General features: G+C 36.4%; 1 protein-coding gene across 7 annotated transcripts in view; it reads right to left on the bottom strand.

Annotated features, from left to right (window-relative positions):
* Positions 1-25,073, bottom strand: part of ZBTB20 (zinc finger and BTB domain containing 20) — a 687,690-nt gene that overhangs the window by 511,232 nt on the left and 151,385 nt on the right. For 6 of the 7 annotated variants that reach the window (XM_080919186.1, XM_080919183.1, XM_080919189.1 and 3 more), the window contains exon 3: positions 19,342-19,387. The gene's annotated coding sequence lies outside the window, so the exon portion shown is untranslated. Of the gene's footprint in view, positions 1-37; positions 99-19,341; positions 19,388-25,073 lie in introns of all 7 variants that reach the window. The other variant, XM_080919190.1, reaches the window with a different exon arrangement.

Raw genomic sequence — 25,073 nt, forward strand, 5'->3', positions numbered from 1 at the left:
ATATCAGAAGCTGTTAGTCCCTCAGCCCTTTAGTTACCTCCAAGATTAGTTCAATGCAGCACATCTTGCACCTCCACATTGAAATCTTTTCTGTAAATCTAAAGTCAAGAAAGCAAAATCAAATTCTTTCAGTCCACAAACCCATTATGGTTCTTAGTTCCACTCTCAATTACCAAAATGTTCGAGGTTTTTCCCATCTATGTCTCCCTCTACTAAGTCTTTGATATTCTACAGATACTAAGGTGGAACAACAAAAAGACATCAAATCAATGGAAAACCCTTCAAATAAAACTAGAATTGAAGATAGATGCTGCTTCTGTTCAAATGAGAAAGAACTAGACAACTTCCCAGGGAAACTTGGTAGGCCATGTACTTTGTGATCTCAGCAAAGTGATTCCGTGTACATGACCTAACTCCCTCTTATTGATAATGGGAATATTTTCAAATATAATATCTCAAGGGTTGCCACTGTAATAAAATAGCATCTTAACAAATATTCTGTAAAGTAGTCCTAATGAGACATCCATAAGCCTGGCATTCCCAAAACATATTTCATACCATGGACAGAATCATAGATTGGGTAATAAATTTTATATTTATAATGACTTCAAATCAAAAAAGTTATGAAGCTTTTTGCTTAACTTTCCTTATTTCTTGGTGAGTGACTGAATATGATTACAAATATGAATCTGAGTTATAATTTTACTTTGGTAATTATTGTATCCATTATGGTTCTAATTTGTCTTTCCACAGAGGTTAAAGTCAAGCTGTTCCTGGAAATTCACAAGAGAATAGAAAAAAATCTACTATATTTCTAATAACTTGGGAATGCAAGGTGGAGACTTCTGCAAGTCTGCTTTTCTCTACTTCATCACAGCTGACTATCTGTTTCTCTGCTAGCTTTTAGTTCAATCTGCCTTTCCTCTTAGAAAACATCTTCGAGACCCTACCTCATCTTCCTGTACTGTCTTCTGTGTACTAAGCGCTCATATATACAGCTCCTTTAGTAGACTCTGAACTCCCAGAGCCACTGTTAAGCCTGTTCTTGCCCCACAAACATCACTTGAGAGATACATGTCATGAGTACTTCACATTTTTATCATAGTTGTCTTGAGGAAACTGAATAGTGAGACACCGTGTTCAGTAAGCCTGGGGGCTGCCTACTACCTGTATCCCAGAGATTACAAAGGTATTTGACATACCCAAAGCCACTTGTCTGATAAAAAAATGAATCCTATTTAGTAATTCAAAGCAAAAGGGGAGTGTCTAGTGAGCACATGCCATTCACTGTACTACACATTGAACTGATCATGACAAACTGCAAACCCTCATAAGAAAACTGTTTACAAATCTTTTAAGGAATTTTTTCAAAGGCTAGAATGGATATGGAATCCTCACTCCTCAAAAGTAAACTAAAAATAACTATCATGACCAGTTGTAAGGCAGCTATCGTAAGACCATGAGGCCTGTATCAACGTAAAGAAGAACAGCTTCTTCCTCAGAAAACTGTTCATTTTACATTTCATTTAATTCAAGAAAGAAAATGCTGCTGTGGAGATTATTCAAGTCCAAATGTTCCTGGTGAAGGTGCTTCCAGTAATTCTGGGAAAGAAGCCAGTCCTCTAGTTTTATATGTAAATATTTTAAAAACAAGTACATATATATAAGCACAAAGGAAAGGTCAAGAAGATGTAAGTCTTTAAAAATCTATTTTAATAATTTTTTTCTGTAACTGTCCACAGAAGTTTTGGCTTTTTTTGTAGTGTTACATTTTCTTTTACACAATACACCTGCTTTTTTTCTAAACTAAATATTTCTTCCATCTAATGACTCTCTTTATTAGACAGCATCTAATTTGCATACATTTACATACAATTTAACTGCTAGCTTGTGAGAACAAAGAACTGGCTCTGCATTGTACTGAAGGACAATGCTCAGTACAGGAAGGTATAAAACCAACCAGTTCTGTGACTGTGAGCTCTTTGTCTCAGTCACACCAACCTCTTTCTTTTTTAACATGCTACTTAAAGGGGGTAAAAATTATTTCATCAAACAATGAAAGAAACTACTCTCTTTAAGTGTCTGCACCCCACCCCCTGCTTGGTTACCTCAATTGAGGTCCAAGTTCCCTGATTCTACCATAACTTCCTTTATTAGCTTTATTAGATTTGATAACTCAATGCTTGTATTTTGTTTGGTGTCCCATGTCTGAAACAGGCTGGGATCCTACTCTGGTAAAATTTTCATTCCATTAATTTGTACTGACGTTTGCCTTGCTCCTGAATGGACCAGGTCTTAGAATGTGGGAGGCTGTTCTTAGTGTACAATACACACTCTTACCCTACCAGGTTAATAGATTTCTGCGAGACTTCAGGGCATTTTTGTCATAAACCTTTCTTCAAAGTAAATGGTTTTCCAATTCCACTGGGGAGTTAATGGAAAGAAGTCTTCAACATAAGGAGGACGTCCATGCAAGACATGTTCTAAGTAAAGAGCACTTGAGGCAACTGCTCCCCCACTCAGCCCTGGTGTCCCTTTGTGAGTCTCCAAGCCTGTAGGGCTCTTGGGTAAAAGAAAAAGAGAAACAAACCTGAAAATCAGGGACCCTTGGCTCTCCTATCTAGTAAATTCACACACACTCTGACATGGTGACTTAACCGTGTCTCTTCTCTTGGTAACTCTCATTCTTGATGCACAGAGAGGGAGATTATAGGAAGCAATTTCAGAGAGTTTGTTCAGTGTTTTGTAAATATTAACTATTGAAAACATGCAAAATAAGTAATAATGCTGCGGTCACAACCAAGTAAAAATAAACCCAATGGGAATTCAAGTTTCTTAAAGGCCACTGGAAAAATATTATCAAAAAAGTATGGAATAAAAATGCTTCAATTACAATAAGTAGTACAAACATTGGGCAGGACAGAAGGGCATCTGAAAGCTATAAAAATAACATGAGCCAGCAACACAGGCAGGTGGAGACAGCGGCATCAATGAGCCGGAGCTGAAGCAGCCCAGGAAGATTGTTTCCTTAGAAGTGGATTTTATATCCTTGGCCTGTTTTTCTTGCATCTGATAATACACATTTACAATGTTAATGACCAGAAGAGGTGTGAACTTGTCAGTGATGAGTGAGGAATTCTCTCACTCTGTAGGGCTGCAGAATGCCCACGTGATTTGGAGCCTTCGACAGTCAGACAGATTGCACAGGCACTACATGCGATCTTGAGGCATGTCTGATTTTCCACCTGGTGGGAAGCCTGACTTAGAGTCAGTATCAGTGCTGGAGTGCTGGCAGGGTCCAACTCTGTCATTGCTTTACCCCACCAGCAACTATGAATACTGATTAAAAATAGAGCACACAAAAGAAGGAGTCAGGTCCTCTCCTTACAAAGGGAAACAGAAACACCACCTATAGGCTTTGACCAGACACCTGACATGTCTGTACATAAACAGGGAGTCATAGAAATTCTGAAAACCATGACTTATTTCCAAAACCAGTTTTAACTTCAAGAGGACCTGTCTCTGATCCCCAAGTTCCTTGTTCCATGAGACACAAGCCTATCACCTCATGGAGCTATAGCATCTGTCCTTTCAGAGACTCTGAGTACGTTTTACATGACATTTCTGATTCTCGTGCTCATTTAACCTTCTTGTTAATGGGGATTTCAGGAAGCATTTGGTTTTCTGTCATGAACAACTATCTGTCAGTACACAGTGTCAGACTACCTTTTTACATTCTTACCATCTTATATTCACCATGTTTGTTTAAAAAGAACCTCTTAATACTAACTCAGCCAATATCACCTGTGCTGGAGGTGGTTAAGATCCACCTCCCCAATGCGTGTTACCACGGTGACAAAGTAGTGACCTAATTTACACACACCTGCTGGGTTAATTGGGCCAAAATGAAAGATGATATATATGCTCAAAATCCAAAACTGATTTTTCCCTCAAAATTAAATATTTGATTTTTTAAATGAGCAGTTTCTAAGGCTAAGAACATACTTCAGGTGTGCATCAGCCAGTTAATACACCCTGAATGTTTCATGACACTTGAGCAGCAAAACATATTGAGTGATGAATACAAATCTTTTATGTATTTTCTGCATGCAATGATTAGTATGACTAAGTGGTCTCAATCACAGAATATGCCATGTGCTTAAGGGGTCAGGCTACTGACTGAGTTAACAGAGACATTCAATCATGTCGAGTGATCACTCAGTCCGGGCTTTAAAAAAACAAAACAACACAACACAAAACAAAACAAAACAAAACAAAAAAAAAAACCACACAAGTTTGCTTTGAAGAAAGCTGTGCCTACTTCACAGCCTTCCACAGTATGTAACAAGTCTTGAAACAAAATACTACCTTTGTTGATCTGTCTTCTGGCCACTTTCTATCCTCTTTCCTCAAACCACTGATTGCTTTCCTTGGGCTACAACATTTTCTGTCCACAGGCAATAGTGGTATAAGATTGCTCCCTTTAAGGAGGGCTAGTACCAACCAATCATCAATGTGTGCATGCACACAAATGGCCTTTCTAAATGCACCAGAGGCTAAAAAATTTCATAGCCTCCCATTCATTTATCAGGAATGTCCATTAATGTATCTATACAAGATATTCTTTTATTATCAATATAAAGAATTACAAGTAACTAACTTGCATGTGCAAAACTAAGCAATTATCAAGATGGTATAGAATATATTTATGGAATACATAAATACACCAGGGAAATTATTTAGTAACAAAAATGTGATTGGATTATACTGCCAGCTAACAAAAGTCACAACCTATAAATTTTATGTTGTGCGCAATGGCCTATTGTTTTGAAAATTAATATATTAATAACTTTCTTCTAATAGTAATAATTGTATCAAAGATGCCTTTACTGTCTTTATTCTTACTTTTTGAATTTCCCAAACAGTTTTACACTGGGTTTGTTATCATTAGACTATAAAATTATATATGATTACATATGTTTACATATGATTTCACAATATTAAAAATAGAGCTAAAGAAGCAGGTCAGCAATGAAGAGCAGTGACTGTTTTCTCAGAAGACTCAAGATCGAGTCCAGTACCTACATAACAGCTCACAGCTATCCACAACTCAAAGTCCAGGGGTACCAACCGCCCTTTCTGGTCTCTGTATGTACAGATGTGCACATGGTACACAGCTGCACATGGAGGCAAAACATTCACACACGCAAAATATAAAAAATGAAAATAAAAAGTTAAGCTGAAGGTAGAAGAAAAATTAGTGACATTATTGATTACACACCATAGCCTTTACCCCTCTTGTAATTAAACAGTCACATGTTAACCTGGATAAAGTTCTTTTATTGCTAAACATTCAGCTTTATAACTGCTTTTTTATAAAACACTGTAAAGACACTGGCTATCAGAATTCTTAGCCTAATCTCCCTTTAAAGCTAAACAAAAATCATATGAAAAGATTGCCTTTTAATAATGATGACATGAAGCCAACTTTTCAAGACACAAATAAATTTATTTATCACCTGGTTATTGCATCTTACAATAAATTACAATGTTAAAATTTTGACTTTATTTGCTCAGTTATAGGGTCTTACTGATAAGTGCTTTTCTTAAGTAAGTAAAATTAACATTACCCTATGAACCTTATTTGCTGTTAAAAGTATCTCACTAGGGGTTTGATTTATTCTATCATGCTTTCACTGATTTAATCATTGCTTAGACAATCAAAATATAATAATTTATTCTTGTAAATGAGAGAATTTCTTGGGAAGTTCTGTTTCACAAACAGTAGACTTCAGTGACTACTAAAGAAAGACATGTCAATTCTGACATTCCAGTTCTCAATATAATACTAGTTTTTTCTTTTGTCTCTGTGCTCTCTGTCTTCCTAAGAAGTTTATGGAACAAGAAAGAATTGGTTTACATTTCAAGTGAAAAATAACACTGCTTCTTTCATCCAAAAAGAAGAGTTGATGCATTTTGAAAGTACATAGAATGTAAGTTTAGTTGAATGAAAAATATAAATATTAAGTAAAAGATTGCACCACAAATCTGCTACAAGAAAATGTGACTAAGTTCTCTATGCATGAGTTCTTCTAAGTCACAAAGTAAATAAGCAGGAAGTACAACTGTATAAAAATACTACAGGGCAAAAAGAAATTTGTAACAAAAACTGTGAACACAAAACTTCATTTTTCTAAGTACTTAAAAATTGAGATTGTAATTTAATTACAATGTTCAGTTCATTTCCCTTCACTTTCCTCCCACCAACAATCAAATACACACACACACACACACACACACACACACACACACACACACACAATCTCTCTCTCCCGTCCCCTCCCCTCCCCTCCCCTCTCCTCTACTCCCCTCCCCTCCCTCTCTCTCCCTCTCCCTCTCCTCCACTCCCCTCCCCTCCCTCTCTCTCCCTCTCCCTCTCCCTCTCCCTCTCTCCCTCCTCTCTCTCTCCTCTCTCAAATTCATGGCCTCTTTTCTCATTGTATTGCATGAATATATGCATGTGTATATACATATATATTCCTAAATATAACCACATAATGTTACTTGCATGTGTCCTTTGGCTTAAAATTTTGACACTAGACAACCAATTGTGCTCCTCTAAGGGAAGACCACCGTTCCAAGCTCCCAGCTATACTCAGGCATTCAAAAACTTAACTTTGATAGCACACAAAGAGGGTATACAAATTCGTAAAGGGCTTTTTGAAAAAAGAAAATGAAAAAATGAAATGAAAACACAATGAAAAAATATAAAACATTTAACACCCATGTCACAGAAAAAGAAATCTAAATATTCAATCAACATTTTAAAATATCATGAAATTTGATATAAATTGCAATAAGACAATGATGATATAAATTTTCATTCTTCCAATAAGATATATAGCTGCTAGTACTTTACAGTGTTGAGTCTGTAGGAAACTAGAAATGTGCTGTTAATAGGCACAAAACATGCTTTTTATAAGTTATGAAAATTTTTATAACTTTTTAGCTCTGGAGTGCCTATTCATTTATGTATTTGCTTTTAGCAGGATCTCTCCATGTAACTCTGGGTATCTTGTAACTTGCTATATATAGAGAGAGGAATGGTCTTGAACCCACAGAGGTCTGCCTGCCTCTGCCTCCCCAGTGCTAGAATTGAAGGCCTATGCCACTAAAGCAAGCCTTAGAACAATAATTTTGAAAGTAAAATTTTAAGAAACAAATACCACACTATTTGAGCATTGATTCCATTTTGAATTTAAAGTTCAGCTATTAGATTGGTAGATGAAGTAAACACTTTGATAAAGCCATTATTTTCTCTGTACATTACTAGGAATCCCCCAACCTTTAAAACCGTATGAAAACATTAAGAAAATAAGAGTGAGCACCAATGTCCAATGCCATGATGAAATTGAAAGAAGACTCTGGAGAAAAGCAAGCACTGCTGAGCTTCTCACGGCACACCTCTCCCAGTGAGGCCTGCAGTTGGCTGTGGCCCTTCCCTCTCTCAGAGAACAACTGGATGAGGGGACAAGTTACTCTGTAAGTTACCTAAGAGCTCTTCAGTTTCTGCTTTTAGCAGTTCATAATCTGATACAGATGGTAGAAAATACATAGAAATTTTAAATATCAATTTTGAGTATCTAGATCTACTAAAATGAACAAGTATATATTTAGTGTTTTGTGTGCAGACTGTAACCATGTTTTTGTAACAAAAGCAAATAATGTAGCTGCTGAAAAATGTGGCAAACTGAATAAATTAAATATTATTTTAAATGCTACATCGCTGCCTGCATGAGTGCTTCTAGGTCTCAGTTCAGCTCTGCCAAGGTGGTGAGACTTGCCAAACAAGACTGATCTGACGAGTATGCGCTGTGCTCTTCACGGCCTGCCCACGGGTACAGCTCGCAGATAATTCTTACTGTACACTGATAAATGCTCTCATATTCATGTACTTCATGGGCAGAGAAAGTGACAAAGATAGTCTGTAAGCCATGTATGTAGTTTCACTAACACTCATATAAAAACCATAGTCCTCAAGAGGATAGAAACGTGTTTCCAACTCACTAGAGCCACCTCTATCTTGTTTGTAATTTAGATGCACCAGTCTTCAGTACAGTAACGGCCTTTGTCCATGGTGAATTGACACTCTGGATATATGAACAGATCTTTAAAGGCTCTTACCTCAGGAATGAGTTAAATTTCGTGTGTTGTAATTTATGTATTAATGTATTTCTAAAAAGCCAAGTATAGTAAACTCCCTAGTTTCAGAGAGAAGAGACAGGAAGAGTCATGAGAATTTCCTTAGGAGGATTAAGGTTTAACCCAATAATGATGCTGATATTAAACGCAAGAAAGTTTATTTTACAAACTGGAATATTTTCAGCCTCTTCAAGACTACACTGAATGTGTTTTAGTTTCTCTAGCAAAAATTATATATCTTGATATCTAAAAACTTAACCATTTGTGCACTGGGTTTTTAATCTGTTCTACATTTTCACAGCAGACCTGCTCCTTCCTTCCGCACGGTCCCACACTGCCCACTTCATCTGTACCACCGCACAATAAAAACCCAATAATGCCGAGCACACACTGATTGTACATGGGAAACTCTACCCTACCTAGACACTGTTTACTAGAAAGCCTTTTGAAAAGACGTGTTTGTTGAAATTATCTTTGCCTAATTCCAACTCTCATGGCTTTAGATGACTTTTGTATTCAGCATACTTGTATTTTCATGAGAATACTCCTCATGGTGTACATTTATATTCATAGAAACATATTTCCCCTAAAAGACATTTGCTCACTAGAAGTGATGTGTTCCTGTTAAGACTTTTGCCATCCTCCAGAACTGGGCTTTAAACAATGACATTGTCATATCCAGAATTAACAATGAACTGGGTAAAATCCTAGGAACTGTATTTTCAGTATTGCCTACTAGTTATTTCTTTGTTAATTATTATATCTACATGTATCTATTACAAAATGTATGGTAAAATTAATGGATTGTGAGTAATAAATATCCTTTTCTTATCGCACATGCACACACACACATACAAGAAATGAGATAACTAACATAGCACAATAATATTGTTCTCTGGTTCCAGAACAAGATAAACTAAAGTATGTTCACTATACTAATGTGTTTGGGGTACAAAAATCATAGTTTGATATTTATAAATTCAATTTTTCATTTTTATCTTTTTTCCTCTATCAAGGAGGTCTAATGCGTAGCTCTCAAATTTTCTACTCTATAAATATTATTTCACTGATTATTAGTTTACCAAGTAAGATGTTTTATCCCATCGTTAATACAGGTAATAATCATATAACATTTCACTAATTGTTTTAAAAATTTAAAATTCAAAATTCTCAACTGAAAAGTTTCATTATGAAGTAGGAAGGGTTAAGAAATGTGTCCAATAGTATTTCCAACTTTTCCTGGACTGACTGAGCTCAGATGTATCTGACTGTTTTCATATTAGGAGTAGTACGAAACTTATTTACAAAAAACAGTGTCCTCTTTTATTAGGATCAAGTTGGGAGAAGTAAAAAAGAACCCAGTTTTGGGGTTTTTTTGTTTGTTTGTTTTGTTTTTGCTACACCAAGTGCTTCTCAAACTCTATCTGTCTTGCTACATAATGGAGCTGAACCCTGTAGTTCTCTCCTGCACACACAAGCCTGTTCTGGTCATTAGAGGAATACATGATTTGTATACATGGCCTTAAAATAAAGTCCTAGCAAATGTTAAATACAGTGATCAGATTGCCCTGTAGTTTCAAAAGGCAATGGCACTAAATCGCAGGTGCATAATGTCAGTCTCAGGGAGGAGAAAATGTGGAGCTAATAAGATCACGAGAAAATCACTCCTGTCTTAAGGTAGAATCTGAATCCAATAATTGATATCTTTATAAGAAAAGGAGAAAGCCATAGAGACACAGATGGGAAGGCCACATAAAGATGCATGAATTTCACAGTGACAGTATCAAAATCTAAGGAAAAACTGGGGCCACCAGAACTCTGAAAAATAGAACTCTCCACTTGAGACAGCAGGAGGAATGTGGCCTTGTTGCACCTTCATACAGATTTCTGACCTCAAGACCTATAAGACAACATGTTTCTATGGTTTTAAGCTACACATTTTGTGACAATGTAGTACACCAGCCTCAGGTATGTAGTGCATGATTATTAGAGACTACGCCTAAGAAAGAGCAAAAGCATCTTACATTGAGGTGGTGACCCCCAAGTCTCCAATCTGTAGAAGTGTACAGAACAATCAATGAGACAGCTTACTGTAGCAACTCAGCCTAACAAAGAGTACACTACCCTGTATTAGCTCAGGGATAATTCCACCTTTTCAAGACACCCAGAACCCAGGCCACTACTATTATTCATCACTTTAAAATATAAAATGAACAGATCTGTTTTTTTAATTCCATGCTCTATTTTGAGGTGAATAGTTAAAGAGTATTCATGATACCTTATAATCAATACTATGGTTATGCTTGACAATATTTAATAGGAAGTAATTCAACTCTGCTGTCTAATGAAAAATTACTTTTGTTGTTGAAGACTGGATTTAGAGAGCAAATACACACATTTTTGAATTGACCAAAACTGAAATATTATTTCAACTGACAAATTTACAGAGAAAAAATCAATTTTCTCTTGGCCTAAGGAATATACTGTCCTGACACTTGCAATGACTCTAATAAGTATACATTGCTTTGCCTGGGGCATCAGCATAACATGATTAAAGGCTATGCTTAAAATGTCTCCAGTTGAAGACAGTTAGCCATTTCCCAAATAACACTGAATTTAGCAATCCTGCTTGCTCTGTAAGTTTAAGGTACCATAAAAAAATCTAGTCAATTTTCAACTTACTTATTTACTGTATATAAAATGCATGTACATATACATATTATACATTAGTATGTATATTTTTGTATACACACATACCATCAATAGCCCTATATAGGTACATATAGCACTATGTGGCTACAACCATTTAAAGATTCAAACTAATGTACATTTAGTAAGTCAGAACCTAATACAAACCTGGTTTTATGAATCTAAAAACATATAAATGGTAAAAAAAATCTTGACATTTATTTTATCCAAAAAATATCTATTCCTAATTCTTACTAAAAAATTATAACTGAGAAAGTCCCTATGATCCTCAAAATAATACATTAAAGACATTCATATCAGTAACCTTATGATCAAAGATATACTGAAAGAAGATATCTAGAAACTGTAAGTATTGTTAGTTTTTTTTATATTAACAGGTATTAGAAAATGTCAAATTTCTGATCAAATCTCAACATAGTCTAAGTATGTGGGCAAACTATACCTACAAATCAAAAAGGCATTATTTATTTATTTTATTTATTATTTATTAATTTGTTTATTTTATAGATGAGGGCACTCCATCTATGAGAACACAGAGAGCTTCCCAACTTCACAAGAGACACGTAGCAGCAGAGAATTGAAACTGAGATCTCCTATTTCTTACGCCTGCACTGTTCCTACTGCTGTGTTATCTTCTTCCCAGAAATCAGAGATTTGCAGTAAAATTAGCCATTTTAGTTAGAACAGAATTACCCTCAAGCAATAGTGCTTTTCAGTGTTTTAATACTACCTGTTTGTTTATTTATTTGAAAACTTGTTTTAAATAAGCTTACAGAGAACAAAGTCCTTTTTGAAAATTCCTGAGTTTGAGACTGTACCCTCAGAGTAGTGAATTGTAGAAATTGAAGAAAGACAGTTAAAGTATAAAAGGCGTTGTATGAGAGGCCTAACATAGAGAGAAGGAGTCAGAAATAATCTCTGTAAAGATGTATTATACCATGAATAACATGCCACGTTTTCCTTGATAGTCCAGCAGAGTTAAAGTTTTAGGTACTACTAAGGTCTTCTCATCCTCGGTGACTCCATAATAAATTCAGATGCACTCATTTGCATATATGACTCCCTAGCTTCACAATCTTCATCTTCTCACTTTCAGAAAATTCATCCTGATGTACAGTCTTTACTTAAGACCCATCTCAACTCTAGTTCTCCTAGCAAACTCAGAGATCTCTGTTCCCACAAGCTAGCTTTAGCACTTAATCAGGTCATGCTTTCCCAGCAACTGTCCGCGGGTATCCTATTACACACGGCTTCCACAGATTGGCAATGCTTGGCTTTAGGAGGAAACTTGCTGAGCTGCAAAGAGAACCAAACTGGACTTGGAATGTACTCCCTGAACAACAGAGGACAGAAAGGGCACAGCAGTTCTAAGAAACCCATTTGACATTGATTGTGCATTATTTTGTCATTTATAGGACCAAGCTATTCCTCTTTTGGTCAAGACCACATATCCTTTTCTCCCTAGCATCTGTGTGTTACAATGTGGTAATTACCTAATGATAATGAAATAACATCTTCCTACTGTTAACCATGATTCTATTTCATAGGGGCTCTAAAAATATTATCAACATTAAACATCCTTTAGAGAAACATTAAAACATACATTATAATGTCTCAATTCAAATAAAACATCAGGATACAGTGATATTCATGAACAATAACTAAATGCAACAAAGAAAACATAAAGTTATACAAATATATTAAAAAAAGATTTACAACTTTAAAAACGATAAATCTATATATTTTAAATAAATAAAGTTTTCCTACTGGGATCCTAGGATTGAAATCTCTCCTTATCTTTACTGTATCATCCCCTACACAGTATGTGCTGAAGCAATCCATGTCAATTAGCTTAATTCTTACATTGTAGAAAGAGTCCCGTTTTATTTCCCCCCTGCTAAGGAAGCATATTTATCATATTCCACAATAGCTCACAGTTTGTTATACATTAACTGCTCATTCTCTGTGCCAATAAGACTAGGCTGGAACAGTAAATGAATTTGGTATATTCATTTAAATGATTCTGCAAACCACAGGCTACCCAGTTGTCTAATGATAAGAGAGCCCCAAAGCCACCTGATCACCATTATCCAACCTTATTTTTTTGGACTGGTGGTCAGTACTGTCAGGATCTGCATACTGAGAAGAATGAGAAGGAAAAGTCTACCTCAGACCTAACCATGCAAAGGGTTTTTATTAATTCAGGCGGTGATGATGTGCTGAGGCTGGAAGGGAAGAGATGTGAGGTCTGGAGTGCTGTAGCTGCTGCTCCAAGACCAATGCTGGTTTTGGCACTTCTCTCACTCTAGTGAGTTGCAAAAAAACAAGCAGGTGCTCGCAATCTGAGAGACCACATGCCAGCTACAGCTGCTTCAAACTGATTCAATTACATCTGCCTCAGTAGTCCCAGGACACCAACCCAGTCGAAGAGATGCATAGGCTGCAAAGAGACATGCTTCTCCTGCGGTACAACAGTCCCTGGGGTAGGGGACTTACAAATCTCCATGTTGTGATAGGAATGCCTTTCCCACAATTGCCAGGCACAGGAAAAAAGACTGGGTGTGTCTGATTCCTATTCACTCTAAAACTAAAAACTGGTTGGCAAGAGCAGTAAACACCCTTTTGATTTTGTGCTTTTACCTTTAAACTGGACAATAGCTGAAGTCTTAAGGATACCTTGAAGCAGCATCATTTTGTGAGAACATTTCCCAAGCCATTGGGCACAGCACATTTACAGAACATGCTCTTGGGATCCGGACTTCGCTCCAAACCTTGTTTGTACAAAAAGGGGCCAAGCAGCTGGGAAATTCTGGAGTGGAGTGTGTCCTCATTAGTTCCCATCTGCCACCAGAACTCAGCTCATGGCAAGTTTGGCTAAGTCCTGGTGTACTCAGGTCCAAATGTGGGTCAGTTTTAATTACACTATACAGAATTCAGCATGCAGTTTTTAAATCCTTATTATACAGAACAGAGGAGTAGGCTGCTCTCCAGCTAATCAATTTTTTAAAAGTACATATATAAAATTTTAAACCAGGCTAGACAGACAGTGGGTGGAAAGAAATCTTATGAGTACAATGGCTACTTAAGAAAATTATTTAGTGAAATTGGGTCATGAGCTAGTTCTATTTTGAAATTTCAAAGTGAGAAACAAAATGTTTTCAATGGTAAGTTGGGAAACTTCTGCAAGGTACAGAATCTCCTTGTGCTTTAGTGTGAATGAATAACAAAAGGCTGTGGCCAGGCCGCAGCACACACCAGCAAAGGCAGAGGCTCCCAGAGAAGCACCAGCTCAGTTCAATGGCTACCAGTCATGGAGTAGCGTTACATAAAACAGGAAAGTGGAAAAGGTGGGAAAACATGGTGAGGCAGAAAAGGAAGACAAAACAAAGAGGAAGAGAGGGAAAGACTGAGGGAGAGGGAAGAAGGGAGGGAGGAAGACACCACAAGATATGAACATGTGTGCAGAGTGACACCCCACAGACTCAAGGTGTGTACCGGCTCAGTTACTCTCACACAATTTGTCTCAGAATAAGTCCTTGAAGCATGTGTTTAGACTCCATCTATCCAAAAGTTTCACTAAACAGGGAGAGTAATGGCACTAAGCTTGTCAGGAGAGAAAGAATAGGCAGTCAAGACTGGCCATTTATACAATAACAATAGTGCCTCAATCTAACCCTGACTTAACCGTAGTTACAAAACAAAACATAGCCATAAGTGCTCTTTGGATATGAAGCACCTTTGACATGGTTATTAAGTTCATCTTAAATACAGCATCTTAATAGGTTCAGACCTAGTATTTACTAGCTTGTACTGTGAACAATTTTTGCTATTCTACTATAGTATTCATTTTCCTTTAAAGAATGGAAAAATAGCATTTACCTAACCATGTTACTGTAAGCACTATCAGTAGGAAACACCTGTGTATGAACACATACATATTTAATTCTGTAGAAAAAGTTAATACTGACCTATATTCGGGCCTGATTACACAAAGTTACTCAAATATTAATACAACAATTCCAAGTAAATTGTCTCAGTAAGAATCATGCTGGGAACTAGAAAAATGGCCCACCACTTAAAACGGTTTGGGGCATTTCCAAACCAAAGTACCATTACCAAAACCATGTTGAGTAGATCACAAATACTTGTAACTGTACCTCCAGGATATCTGACATTCTTCTGGCCTCTACAGGCACCCACAGATATGTGGTAAACACACACACACACACACACACACACACACACACACACACACACACACACTGAATGTTTATAAAAATATGACACTGAACTCCTAATTTTAACACTAAGAAATATGAAATTATTGATATAAATAGGTCTTCACTTGGCTAATATGATTTGTGCTTAAAAACAGAATATGAAGACTAGACAATCATAAATGGAAGAAGGGCACTGTGAAAAGATATAAGGAAAAGATGTCTACCCATAAGTCAAAGAGAAGGTTGGGAAAATATATTTCCTCCCTCCCACTGGACAGAAGTGATTGGGGCTGTTAATAAAATTTGATTTCCTACATTTAAACATCAAGGGGACAACTATCCACCTGAGACATGTTTGGGCTACTTTGGAGTAAACCTCTATTAATGGCCAATATATTTCTGATACAGGACAAAATAAGGTCTATAATCTCAGGTGAGAAAAAGGGTATGGAATAAACTGAAACTTCAGTACCAGTTAGTTTGTATCCCACCATCCTATTTTCCAACATGAGCAAGTGATGAGTACCTCACTTTCCCACAATTCTAAAAGTATCACGGGCTCCCAGGATGTGTCTTATCTTAGATAGGCATAGACTTCTTACATCATTTGAACTCACATAAGTAGTGTGCTTTTGTGATACTTTCTTGATGAACTTGACTCTTATAGTAATTTTTGATATGAAGAATTTAATCCCATTCACATGTACAAACTAAAATGATTCCACTAATTTTAAATTCATTCCAACCAAACTTTATGAGTAATGGAATTACTACATGATCCACTAATTTCATTTTTTGTTCTATAGAAATTAAGATGAAACTGGCTTCTCAAAGTTTATACATGGGTCCACTATAGACATACAGAAAACTAAAATGTATAAGCAAACAAAGTGTCCACTGTCAAGATAAACAATCAGGCGATATGTAGCACATGCTTACTATGAAATAGTATTCAGTTATTAAAAGGTGGAAAACTTGAGATGTACCACAATATGGATGTACCTGACATATTCACTGAAATCATACACATGCACACACACACACACACACACACACACACAGTCATGTATTCTGTGACATTACCTATAGAGTTGTCAAAATCACTGAGACAAAAAGTAAAATATTTTTCAAGAATTGAAGGAAGGAAAGAAGACTACTTTTTTTTAGTGTATTGACCATTTCAATTTTCTAAAACAAAATGGTCTTATGAATAGTTTGTTGTGGTGTCTGAATAAGCATTATTCATATATTTAAAAATCAGTAAACTCTAAACCTAAACAGGGCTAAAAGGGTAAAATTTGTTATATATATATATATATTATAAATGATAAAAAGTGTTAAAACAATAAAAGTATATTAACTTTTCTTCTGAACCAGTAAATTGATTTATGATATTTATAAAATCTCCTTTAAGGTCAAGGAAAGAGACACGTGTTTAACTATTACCTCTGAGACAATCTAAGTGACAATTCCAAACCAGAAGGCCAGATCTGTTTCTCACATGGTCTTCCTTCAGTATCTAAAGCCAGTCATCATGGTGGCACCAATAATAGCCTTAGAAGTTGCCACACAGCTAAGAAAGAAATTTTAAGCATTTGCAATGTACTAGCCTTTGCATTAATATTTCACATGTGCTACCTAACTTTCAGTGCATTAATACCACATGAAATATATAGTTTTACAATATTTCAAATGGGGACAAAAGAGATTCAACTGGGTCCCATTAATAGTAAGTGGTGAAACCTCAAAAAAAAAAAAAAAAAAAAAAACATCCTCTTAATATATCTGTGTTGTCTTCTTTGTCATTCTGGTCCATGAGAAGGACTCTGATTTATCTGTTATGGAGTCAAGCAAAGAACAAGCACCTGATGGCTGAAAAAAATAGTAAAAATAAAAAAATAAGTAGTTATAATTGTCTTAAGACTGAGTCATTCTAATGGGCTTACCTCAAGACACAAAATGTAGTCTTAGAAGTATCTACAGCAAGTCTTAGCTGCTCTGTTTTGACTATACCTTTGTTATGTATTTGCAGTTGGGATGGAGTGGCAAATAGAAACCATTATTATAAACATGTATATAGTAAACACAGGCTCCATTATTTCTGTTTAGTGAAACAACTACATCTTTTTGATATGTTCTGATCTTACCTGACCCAAAGAAAGTCAAGACAAGTTTTATTTCCGTGAGGTTGATGACCTAGCATGGGGAGTTAGGAGCACAGTGAGAGAGCAAGGGTCAGGCCTGGACCATCCAAGGTTGACTCTTCCCTGTTTTCCTAAGAGTTTCCAAGGTGACAAGGAACTTAAGTATGGATGCCTCAGCTTCTGAATGTGTAATGGGGAGAATAACAATATTTTGCTTGTTGTAGTCAGTAGTTAATAAATATTCAGATAGAGTAAATACTGGTATTGTAATTCTTGAACTGTAACAATGAAGATGAAGAAATTTTTACATCTACACTTGTTTTCAGAAACAAGATTTGTCAGCATTTAGCGGGCCACATGAAAAGTAAGTCCATCACTCTTAACCCAACCGACCTTCACAGGCCACAGGGCTCCAGGGCACAGTCTCTCCACTTCTACCACACTGCCTGGCATGTTTTACTGTCTCTGGCACACCCTGCCCCAATGCTCTGTACCAGGAGCCACAGGCACTCCTCTACTCCCTTTGTGTCTCTTCTCCTAGTTACCAAGAGGTTAATCCAGGCCATATTTTAATGACATATTAGTTTTCAAAAAGATTCCATGTCAATAGTAGAAAAAATATAGCAGTTATAGGACTTAAGATTTGAGTTTTAAATATTCATGAAAAAAAATCACTAGTATTTTTAGTATGTTAAGGAGACAAATACAAGCCATGCAAACAAGTTTTCAATATTGGAAATCTGGGACAAGTGAATAAATTAATTAAATACCTTTATATAAAATTATAGCTTTTTGTTTTTCACTTACAGAACTTTACCAAAGATAAATTCAATTAATAGCTCAAATCTCTTAAAGATATACTAATTTGTCACAGCATAAATGAAGCTATTAACAAAAGAAACTGAATTGCACTACAAATAACTCTGGAAGAACACCAAGGAGCTAGATTTGATTAAATGTTAATAGAGCAGCCTTAAAATTTCATGTGTATGTTAGCCCCTCTTCTAGTATTTACTACTTAATTTTCAGTTTCTTTGCCCACTTCTTCAACCCCAATTGCAGGGGGGACACATGCATAAGTAAAATCTTCTTACAATATACTCTTACATATTCTGAATGTGCCCCATGTGTCCACTAATAGCCAAATGCTTTCAAATCTGTTCAGCTAAATGGATCAATAACTACATCCAGCCCCACACAGTGGGGCTGCCAACATGGTGAAATCAAGCCAAACACAAATCTCTCTCTTAGGACAAAAAATTACCAACATGGTTTTCTCAAGGGATACACTGTATGAGGTATACATTATCTAAGGCAGTTGGGATATATTAAAAATATTTGAAACACAAAACCAAGAATTAAGTAAAAGCATCTGAACACTATAACCAGTGAGTGTTATAATGACCCAATTCAACAGTCTGAAGTATACATCTTCTATTCTTCCAACTCATGAGTACATGAAACACAGATACACAACAGCACAGGCAAACTGCTAACAAGCTTATCTGTGCCTCCTGTCCTACAACACAGCTGTGAGCTGTGACCAACAACTGAGCAGGTGCAACCAGGCTTTGGAGAATTCTTGCCTGTTGCCCAGGAACGACAACACTTCATGGCTGAAATTTTAAACCAGAGCAAACATTGCCACCCCTTCCAGGTTCAGACAATGCAGAAGAGAGTAGGTCTGCAGCCACTCCTGACCTAAAGCAACCTCTACAAAGAAACAACTTGAAACCCATCAAAGTTTGACAATAAAACAGACACCAAAGACAGTGTTTCTGCAATAGTCTGACCTCACAGCCCAGTTCTATAAAATACTCTCTAATCCTTGCCAGATGAATGCTTTATAATTAAAATTATTCTGGCTCATCAAATCTTAGAAATGTGTATCTGATTCTTACAGAGATACGTAATGCAATGCATGTTCAAAGTACAGGTTCTTTGGAACTGTCAAAATTTATGAGACAAATGATCAAAAATTAACAAAGCAACTTTAAAAAACAAAATTAAGTAAGGTGACAGTAAATACACACATTTGCATCGCTATAGAAAATTCACATACTTACCTGTGCAGCTATGAGGCACAGAGAGACTTGCAATTCATCAGGAACTCTGAAATGTAAAACAGAGATGTCATCTAAGTACAAATTAACTTACCCAACCAAATTCAGAACTTGTACTGATACAACCTGTGCAGCTCAGCAGGAGAGATGGCAGTGTATAAGGAAGGTGGAGGAGTTTATACTCTCATGTTCCCACAGGTATTACTCATATATGTGAACGTATGCACACATCTCAGCAGTGACTTCAAGCAACTGAGACTCACCATGGCCTCTGCAATGCAAATGTTCTCACCAGACACTAGGAAAATACTTACAAGTGATTTTCTCTTGGTGTTCTTCCAGGACTAATGCCTTGCTAATACAAATGACGGCTGCTCTCCGAGACAGAACTCCTCCAGTTCATCTGCCCTCATTCTGCTACAACACTGGTGAGCAAAGTGCTTCCTCAGAGCAATCCACAAAATAATGCAGAAAGCAAACTTTGAATGCTCCTTTACTTCAGTACAACAGATCAATTCCAGACTGAGTCTATTACAGGGACTGTTTCCAACACATGTGGCACACTGCACAGTGCCTCAGCCTGACACACTGGCCTAACTATCATGTGGCAGGTACTGTACAGAGAGTCCCATGAAAATCCAGCCTAGTCCTTGCAACTGACAATCACAATTAAAAACAAACAAACAAACTGAAATTTAGATGAAAGATGCACTGTAACAGAAAGGATAGGGCTAAATTTTCAAAACTACAAGTTCTGAGTGCAAAATAAAGTATTTATGCACATCTAAGCATAGCTGATAACAGCAACATGTTAAGGTCAGTAAACTTTGCTCAAAGGTGTACACTGATAATAATTATTATGATGGCTTGATAAAATAGAATCACACTTAAAACTGATGTAAGCATGAACTACTAAGAAGCTTCTGGAAAGTTACCATATGTAGGTATCAAGAAGCCAAAGTTTGATTTTTTTTCTCAATAGGTAAAATTCTAGGCATCTGTTTATATTATTGGAAAAAGATAAAAATCTATGTTAAAAGATAAATTTAGGCCTGGTGAAAAGGTATGTAAAGGCACTTGTTGCCAATTCTAAGGATCATATTTGAACCTTGGGATCCACATGGTAGAACGAACTGACTCCTTACTTTGTCCTGATTCACACATGTGCCTCCAGTGCTAAGGTTCAAACATGCACATAGTATACACATTAAAAAGGAAGTAAATAAATACAGAAGATAACTGTATGGTACTAAAAAAATCATAAATTTGAAACTAATACTCTCTGCAACTCCTGGTGTACCTTAAACACTTAAAACTTTATGGAAATCTCCAACAATATAAATGAACATTATGCAAGCATGTATAATGTAAAGTGCAGAGGTTAGTGACAATGAAAATATAAGAATAGAACATAAATATACACATAAAAACAACGAATTAGATCTTGAATCTAATATCTAAAATCTGTTGAATAATACTATTTATTAACTATTTAAATTTTATTCTACTTAGATTCATAGACAGCTAACTATTGATAATAAACATTACTTTTATGCTAGTAAAATATTAATTGGTAAGGTAGAGGTAAAAGAAAATTTACCAAGTGCCATATGGAAGTCATAAAACTAACTCTTCTTTGAGAAATAAATTAATTCAATCACACATAAAATCCACTAGGTGTGCCTACAGAGAGAACACACTCTGCCTTCTCATCAGGGTACACAGAGAGTCTTTTTCATCCCATTACTCTAGGATCTACACAGTAATTCAATAACACATTTTTAATCATCTTAGTAAAACTTTTTTAAATTATGCAGAGTGAAATGACAGCAAGAACAACTCAGGACTGAAAATCTGTTGTATCTAGTACAGACTAATTTATTCACTAAGCCAGCAAGATTCAGTGAGCATCTACTGTGTGCAAGCGGATGCATTTATCACCACCATGTGTTAAAAAAAGAGAGCAGGACACATCCCCACAATGCTAACCACTTAAAAGCACTGAACATCCAAAGGAAGGAATACTTCAAATACAGATACAAATATAACCTAGCTTGAGGTATTTCTGAGAAGACATTTTAGAGCAATAAAATGTATGTCATGTTTGTTCTTTTCTATTGTGGAGTGAAAACTTATGTATATGTAACATGGACTGAAAATTCAGACTCGTTAGTATGCATCACTTACAAATTACACCCAAATTATTTTAAATATTTACATTTTTATTTAAGTGATTTGCTTCATGTTAATAATGATATTGCATAAAAGGAAATCAAGGAAACACTGACCAATGTTGGGTGTGGGGCATGTAAGACTGCCTCAGATTTTGAAGAGCTACATGAAACACATGGACAATTATTAACAGACTAGAGTTATTTATCAACCATTTAAGTAAATAAGTTAGTTACTTGTTAATCCTTCATGAAGACAGTTATTACAACATCACCAGGCAAAGTGAAGGAGGTAGGGCAGACCATTTCTGCTAGACGGATAAAATGGTACAGCCAATAGACTCTCTAACTAGCCGGTTCCTCTCTGGTCTATCATCATAATTTTATTCCCTCTAAAGTCAGTGCTATGTAATAGTTACAAAGATGATGTCAGCTGGGTCTGTTCTTCTGATATGGTGACAAATAAACAAAGCAGCAACTCCTGTGATCACTGACCCCTGGCCCAGGCTTATTGTGTTCTGGGCAGCAGCAGAGTTACCAGGTAGGATGATGATTAAGTGCTTAGAATTTGCCACCAGACAATTATATTTCAGGCAAGTTATATATTTACTGTATTTAAAATTGTGATTATATAAATATCCTACAGAATTGTTTATGGTGATCCCTTTTATGGGCATATAACAGGATAATTACAGTCTCTGGCAAGGCATAAAGTAAGTATCTTCTCACAGGGCCCTGACAGTAGCATCACAGCTGCACAAAAGGGAAAGGATATCTTATTATTTTAAGCTAAGAAACTAAACAGAAATCCAAGAGGTAAAGACAGTCTACTGGGCACAAAACACTATAGCCAAAAACTTATATAAGAGGCAGTTCTGAACTAGATGTTTAGAGTACACTTTACACATACAGTACATAAAAATACTAACACCCTCAAAACCAACATTATCTAGCATTGTAAGTACTGCTCTTATTACTGAAGAGAAGAAGAAAGTATAAGAAAGAGAAGAAAATACAAAGAAATGTCTATTGTAAATATGTTAGATTTATTTTTCTATGAAATACTATCTAAAACAAATTGTTATAAGGAAAGAGTTTATTTGGTTTACAGGTTATATTCCATTACCAAGGGAAGCCAAGGCAGGAACTGAAGCAGAAGCTAAGGCATAGAGCACAGAGGTGTAGAGCTTATATACTGCTTTCCTCAACCTTACTAAGCTAACTTCTAGGCTAGGGCTACCACTTCTGACAGTACACATTGTGTCTCCTTTTACATCAGTTAGCATTTAAAATACTTCACAAACACAGACACATGCCAGTCTGATGGAGGCAACCCCCCAACTGAAGTGTGCTCCTGCCAGATCTATGAAGGTGACAACTAGGATTAGCCATTATACCTAATACAACATAAATTTTTCTAACTATGTCTTTCTGTTGACTTCTAGTTAGCACAATTCTCCTGTGAAAATTTCATGAGTCCAGATATATGTTGTAGAGTAGAAATGCTTTACTTCCTTACTTGTTGAGTATATGCCTCTTGGACTACTAGTAAATCAAGCTGCTAACTGACCCATGGCATTAAAACGGCCTCATCCAGGGAACTGCAGAGGTGGCTTTACCATGAGATTGAATTCAGATTATAAATTACTTCAATGTCTAAGTATCCTAAGGAATATTTTACATGAACCCTTCACCCCCATGTTCTAGTGTCTTTGGTGTGGGACGGTATTCTTCAGGCTACTGAAGGATAAATATAAACACCAACCCAGTCACAAAACCTTTGGCCTACAATGATGTATCCTGCCTGCAAAATCCATGAGGCCAATGATGGCACAGACTCATGAGAATGGCCAACCAATGTCTGATTTTATTTAGGGCCCACTGCCAAAGATACAACTCATGGCAGACACTGCTTGCATAACCAAAAACCATAAACTGAATAGCCCAAAATGGGTAAAACAAATACTTTTGACTTAAAATTTTATAAAAAATTTGGATAAAATGACTCAAAATTATATTCTCCTATACTCATAGTGTAGGTGGTCCTACAACCGTTCATTTTGATATTAATTCCACTTCCCAAGAAGGGCTGCCTAGTCACTTACTCATGAAGGTGACTTCATCTGTACCATCCTATTTTAATTAGTAAAATAAAGGTGAGAGCTGGTGATTGGGCAGGGGAAGGGAGGTGGGGAGAGAGGGACTGGGGTCAGAGGAGGATTAAGGGAGATGTTCCAAGATGGACATTGGGAAGGCTGAATTAGATCCAGGCGGGCTTATTTAGTGTTAGGTAGCTATAAACATTTTAAGGATCGCATAGGTCTTTTATCTCATATAGAAGGGCAGTTTGTATCTTTGTCCTGGAGAGTTTGTGGATTGAGAATTGAATATATAAACCTGTATGAAGAGCTATCTGGCTTTAGAGTTGTGTGTTTTAGGATTTTCGGGTAAAGAAGCATCCAGGACAGAGGCAGTAGGGTAGGCAGGGTAAACTACCAGGGAAGGAAGTAGTGTGAACAGAGTGAGATCTTGGGGGCGGCTTGGACCAAGCGAAAGAGTTGGTGCACTCAGCTCCATACTAGAAGCGGCACCCACAGAGTGAGACTTCAGGACCAATAAAGAGATAAGATATTCCATTTTTTAATATATACTGCAACACAAATAGTTCAGTGCCTTAATCAGTCATCAGAGAGGCTTCCTTCAGCACCATATGGTAATAAACATAGAGACCACTGCCAGATATTTCTGGGAGAGAGAGTCTAAATGAGATCCCACCATCAGTTCCTCTCCTTGGATCTCAAGGAAGCTGGACAAAAGTAGGCAGAAAAGTATAAGAGGCAGGGGAAGGACTGACACCAGGGGACAAGGCCCTGAGTCAGCTACACAAGGCTGATACGAGCAGCCTGAAGCGGCAAGCACACGCTACATCTCTCTATGGTGTAGCCTTCAGGCTTAGCACTTTGACTAGCCTGCTGAGTGTATAAGAAGGCCTTGGTTTCTGATCCTTTGTGGCTGCTCTTGAGGCTCTTGTCCTTCTGTTGAATTGCCTTGTCCAGCCTTGATATGATGGGTTTCTCCTCATTGTATTTTATTTTTTCATGTTTGGCTGTTGCCTCTCAGATGCTTCTTTTCTAGTTAGAAACAGAAAGGGAGCAGATCCACAAGGGAGGGAAGTTGGGGAATAACAGGGAGGAGTACACAACTTGGAAACTATAATTAGGATATACTGTATGAGAAAAGAATCCATTTTCAGTAAAAAATGAAAAAAACCCCAATTTTTATACAATATTATCTAATCATGTTTTTCCCTCTCCTAACTTCCCCAGATCCTCTTCATCACCCTAGTCCAACCAACAACTTCCAGATTTCTTTGTCAAAATTAACAACAAAAATCAAAGACCTAAACATACAATCTGGAAATAGGACAAAATATTATTAACATTTTAAATATGTCTTCTTTTAAGAAGTTATTGATACAATATAGTTCCAAACTTTATTAATATATACATGCATTTTTCTGGAATCACCAGATATTATTTCAATAATCAATAATGCCAATTATAA

Source organism: Micromys minutus, assembly GCF_963924665.1.
Source record: "Micromys minutus genome assembly, chromosome: 7".
In the NCBI taxonomy this organism is placed as follows: domain Eukaryota; kingdom Metazoa; phylum Chordata; class Mammalia; order Rodentia; family Muridae; genus Micromys; species Micromys minutus.